Source organism: Triticum dicoccoides, chromosome 4A, assembly GCF_002162155.2.
Source record: "Triticum dicoccoides isolate Atlit2015 ecotype Zavitan chromosome 4A, WEW_v2.0, whole genome shotgun sequence".
NCBI lineage: Eukaryota > Viridiplantae > Streptophyta > Magnoliopsida > Poales > Poaceae > Triticum > Triticum dicoccoides.
The window spans coordinates 327618051-327623840 of NC_041386.1; the positions used below are offsets into that span (position 1 = coordinate 327618051).

The following is a 5790-nucleotide window of genomic DNA, read 5'->3' on the forward strand; positions in this document are numbered from 1 at the left end:
TGGTTGCTGATCCATTAATCTAATAAGTTAGGTCGTAAGATCAAATCAAGAATTTCATTATATCCATTTCTTATACCTTCTATTTTATATGATATTTCATAAGAGTAAACCATAGGGATAGGGTCTAGAATAGAAGTAATAAAGTGAATAAAAGAGTGGGCAATCTAAATATTGCTAATATATTATGACCATCTTATTAATAATTCTAATGAGTTATCTTGGAATTTAGAATCAAATAAAAAACCCTATATTATGCTCAAGCAAAGTAGATATAGATAGGAGCTTACGCCCTCAAAAAAAATACACTAGTTTCTGAAATTAAAAATAAAAAAGATTTTTTTCTTACATCGAGAAATATTTGTTTTTCAAGATAAACAATGTCTGTTAGGCACCTAATCTTTATGTCATAATGACCCAAACTCTTGCCTCGGATTGACTTCAATATATAATTGCTCCAGTGAATAACTAAAAAATAGAAGGATGGTAGATAGTAAAGAAAAGAACTAATCACAATATCTATCTTTCGAAATCTATCTTTCAAAATATATATCTTTCAAAGATTCACTAGAAAGACAGTTGGCGAATCTCTTTCTATGTCTTGTCCGGAAAGAGGAGGACTTAATGATTATTCGTTCGCCGGAACCAGAAGTAAAAATTGTTGTGGATAGAGATCCTGTAAAAACATCTTTTGAGGAATGGGACAGACCCGGCCATTTCTCAAGAACACTAGCTAAGGGCCCTGATACTACCTCTTGGATCTGAACCTACATGCTGATGCTCACGATTTTGATAGTCATACTGGGGATTTGGAGAAATTTCTCGAAAAGTCTTTAGTGCTCATTTCGGGCAACTTTCCATTATCTTTCTTTGGTTGAGTGGCATGTACTTTCATGGCGCCCGTTTTTCCAATTATGAAGCATGGCTAAGTGATCCTACTCACATTGGACCCAGTGCTAAGGTAGTTTGGCCTATAGTGGGGCAAGAAATATTGAATGATGATGTAGGAGGGGGTTTCCGAGGAATCCAAATAACCTTTGGTTTTTCTCAGCTTTGGCGAGCATCTGGAATAACTAGTGAATTACAACTCTATTGTACTTCAATTGGTGCATTGATTTTTGCAATGTTAATGCTTTTTGCTGGTTGGTTCCATTATCACAAAGCCGCTCCCAAATTGGCCTGGTTCCAAGATGTAGAATCCATGTTGAATCACCACTTAGCGGGATTATTAGGACTTGTGTCTCTTTCTTGGGCGGGGCACCAAATTCATGTATCTTTACCAATTAACCACTTTCTTGACGCTGGGGTGGATCCTAAAGAGATACCACTTCCTCATGAATTTATCTTGAATCGGGACCTTTTGGCTCAACTTTATCCTAGTTTTGCCGAAGGAGCAACCCCTTTTTTCACTTGAAATTGGTCCAAATACGCAGAATCTCTGACTTTTTGCGGAGGACTAGATCCAGTAACCGGTGGTGTCTGTCTGACCGATATTGCGCACCATCATTTAGCTATTACTATTATTTTCCTAATCGCATGTCATATGTATAGGACCAATTGGGGTATTGGCCATGAACTTAAAGATATTTTGGAGGCTCACAAGGGCCCATTTACAAGACAAGGCCATAAGGGTCTTTATTAAATATTAACAACGTCATGGCATGCTCAATTATCTCTTAACCTAGCTATGCTAGGCTCTACAACCATTGTTGTAGCTCATCATATGTATTCTATGCCTCCCTATCCATACCTAGCTACTGACTATGGTACACAACTTTCCTTGTTCACAGACCACATGTGGATTGGCAGATTTCTAATAGTCGGTGCTGCTGCACATGCAGCAATTTTTATGGTAAGAGACTATGATCCAACTACTCGAGACAACGATATATTAGATCGCGTCCTTAGACACCGCGATGCAATCATATCCCACCTTAACTAGGTATATATATTTCTAGGTTTTCACAGTTTTGGCTTGTACATTCATAATGATACCATGAGTGCTTTAGGCCATCCACAAGATATGTTTTCGGATACTGCCATACAATTACAACCTATCTTTGCTCAATGGGTACAAAATATCCATGCTACTGCACCTGGCGTAACATCTCATGGTGCAACAACAAGTACTAGCTTAACGTGGGGAGGCGGCGAGTTAGTAGCAGTAGGTGGCAAAGTGGCTTTGTTACCTATTCCATTAGGAACCGCAGATTTTTTAGTCAACACATTCATGCATTTACCATACATGTGACTGTATTAATACTTTTGAAAGGTGTTTTATTTGCCCGGAGTTCCCGTTTGATACCCGATAAAGCAAATCTAGGTTTTCGCTTTCCTTGCGATGGGCCTGGCCGAGGGGGAACATGTCAAGTATCCGCCTGGGATCATGTTTTCTTAGGTTTATTCTGGATGTACAATGCAATTTCGGTAGTCATTTTCCATTTCAGTTGGAAAATGCAATCAGATGTTTGGGGTACTATAAGTGATCAAGGGGTGGTAACTCATATTACAGGGGGAAACTTTGCACAGAGTTCCATTACGATTAATGGGTGGCTTCGAGATTTCTTGTGGGCACAAGCATCGCAAGTCATTCAGTCTTATGGTTCTTCATTATCTGCATATGGTCTCTTTTTCTTAGGTGCTCATATTGTTTGGGCCTTCAGTTTAATGTTTTTATTCAGCGACCGTGGTTATTGGAAAGAACTCATTGAATCTATCATTTGGGCTCATAACAAATTAAAAGTTGCTCCTACTACTCAGCCTAGAGCCTTGAGCATTATACAAGGACGCGTTTCAGGAGTAACCCATTACCTTTTGGATGGAATTGCCACGACATGGGCATTCTTCTCAGTGAGAATTATTGCAGTAGGATAGTGGCTAGGAGGATTTGAAAGGCATTATGGAATTAAGATTTCCCAGGTTTAGCCAAGGCTGAGCTCAGGACCCCACTACTCGTCGTATTTGGTTTGGTATTGCTACCGCACATGATTTCGAAAGTCATGATGATATTACTAAAGAACGTCTTTATCAGAACATTTTTGCTTCTCACTTTGGGCAATTAGCAATAATCTTTCTATGGGCGTCCGGAAATCTGTTTCATGTAGCTTGGCAAGGAAATTTTGAATCATGGATACAAGATCCTTTACATGTAAGACCTATTGCTCATGCGATTTGGGATCCTCATTATGGTCAACCTGCTGTGGAAGCCTTTACTCGAGGAGGTGTTGCTGGTCCAGTGAATATTGCTTATTCTGGAGTTTATCAGTGGTGGTATACAATAGGATTACACACCAATGAGGATCTTTATACTGGAGCTCTTTTTCTATTATTTCTTTCTACGTTGTCCTTAATAGCGGGTTGGTTACATCTACAACCCAAATGGAAACCAAGCCTTTCATGGTTTAAAAACACGGAATGTCGTCTCAATCATCATTTGTCAGGACCTTTCGGGGTAAGTTCTTTCGCTTGGACATGACATTTAGTTCATGTTGCTATTCCCGCATCCAGGGGGAGTACGTTCGATGGAATAATTTCTTAGATGTATTACCCTATCCCCAGGGGTTGGGACCCCTTTTGATGGTTCAATGGAATCTTTATACCCAAAACCCTGATTTGAGTAATCATTTATTTGGTACCGCTTAAGGAGCGGGAACTGCCATTCTAACTCTTCTTGGGGGATTCTATCCACAAACACAAAGTTTGTGGCTGACCGATATGGCTCACCATCATTTAGCTATTGCATTTATTTTTCTCATTGCTGGTCACATGTATCGAACTAACTTCGGAATTGGGCACAGTATTAAAGATCTTTTAGAAGGCATACTCCTCCGGGGGGTCGATTAGGGCGTGCTATGACACAATCAACAATTCGATTCATTTTCAGTTAGGTCTTGCTCTAGCTTCTTTAGGGGTTATTACTTCCTTAGTAGCTCAACATATGTACTCTTTACCTCCTTATGCATTCATAGCACAAGACTTTACTACTCAAGCTGCTTTATATACACATCACCAATATATTGCAGGGTTCATCATGACAGGGGATTTTGCTCATGGAGCTATTTTTTCATTAGGGATTACAATCTGGAACAGAATGAGGATAATGTATTGGCAAGAATGTTAGACCATAAAGAAGCTAGCATATCTCATTTAAGTTGGGCTAGCCTCTTTCTAGGATTCCATACCTTGGGCCTTTATGTTCATAATGACGTCATGCTTGCTTTTGGTACTCCAAAAAAGCAAATCTTGATCGAACCTATATTTGCCCAATGGATGCAATCTGCTCATGGCAAGACGACATATGGGTTTGATATACTCTTATCTTCAACGAATGGGCCCGCTTTCAATGCGGGTCGAAGCCTATGGTTGCCTGGATGGTTGAATGCTGTTAATGAGAATAGTAATTCGCTTTTCTTAACAATAGGACCTGGGGATTTCTTGGTTCATCATGCTATTGCTCTAGGTTTGCATACAACTACATTGATTTTAGTAAAGGGTGCTTTAGATGCACGCGGTTCCAAATTAATGCCAGATAAAAAGGATTTTGGAAATAGTTTTCCTTGTGACGGCCAAGGGCACAATGGTACTTGTGATATTTCTGCTTGGGACGCATTTTATTTGGCAGTTTTCTGGATGTTAAATACCATTGGGCGGGTTACTTTTTATTGGCATTGGAAACATATCACATTATGGCAGGGCAAAGTTTCACAATTTAATGAATCCTCCACTTATTTGATGGGATGGTTCAGAGATTACCTATGGTTAAACTCTTCACAACTTATCAATGGATATAATCCTTTTGGGATGAATAGTTTATCGGTATGGGCGTGGATGTTCTTATTTGGACATCTTATTTGGGCTACTGGATTTATGTTCTTAATTTCTTGGCGGGGGTATTGGCACGAATTAATTGAGACTTTAGCATGGGCTCATGAACGCACACCTTTAGCTAATTTAATTCGCTGGAGAGATAAGCCCGTGGCTCTTTCCATTGTGCAAGCAAGATTGGTTGGATTAGCTCACTTTTCCGTGGGTTATATATTCACTTATGCAGCTTTCTTGATTGCCTCAACATCAGGCAAGTTTGGTTAATTTAGTTTGTTTTTTTGTACTGTATCAGCACCTAGTTCATTACTCTTGATAGAGAGGGAGGATCTGCCTTTTTAAATTTCTTTTTCTATTTATTTTTCCATCTAGGATTAGAATCGTATACTTGGCAATAATAGCAACGACACATTATGGCAAAAAAGTTTGATTCAGAAGGAGAAGAAGCGGCAGAAATTAGAACAGAAATATCATTTGATTCGTCAATCTTTAAAAAAAGATAAGAAGCAAAGTTTCTCCCTTGAGTTTGAGTGAAAAAAATGAAAATGCGAGAAAAATTGCAATCCCTACTGCGTAATAGTGCACCTACACGCCTTCATTGACGTTGTTTTTTGACCGAAAGACCTAGAGCTAACTATCGACATTTTGGGCTATCCGGACACGTACTTCGAGAAATGGTTTATGAGTGTTTGTTACCGGGTGCAACAAGATCCAGTTGGTAAGGACAAAATACCCTTTCATATTTGTATGGATTTGTGGAATTGATAATCATAGAGGAGCCCTCTTTACCATTCTGTATAAATGGACCATTCTATTTGTATAGATATTGGTAGAGGGGCGTATCCAACCCTCTTTTATCCACTAGTTACCCATCTTTAGTTAAAGAGTATAGAGCAGTTTGGTAGCTCATAAGGCTCATAACCTTGGGGTTGCGGGTTCGATTCCCACTACCGGCTCCATACTCCTTCTTTA

General features: G+C 39.3%; 1 pseudogene; it reads left to right on the top strand.

The window, feature by feature from the left end:
• The first annotated feature begins 2881 nt into the window (after positions 1–2881).
• Positions 2882–5139, top strand: LOC119285865 (annotated as a pseudogene).
• Positions 5140–5790: the final 651 nt, after the last annotated feature.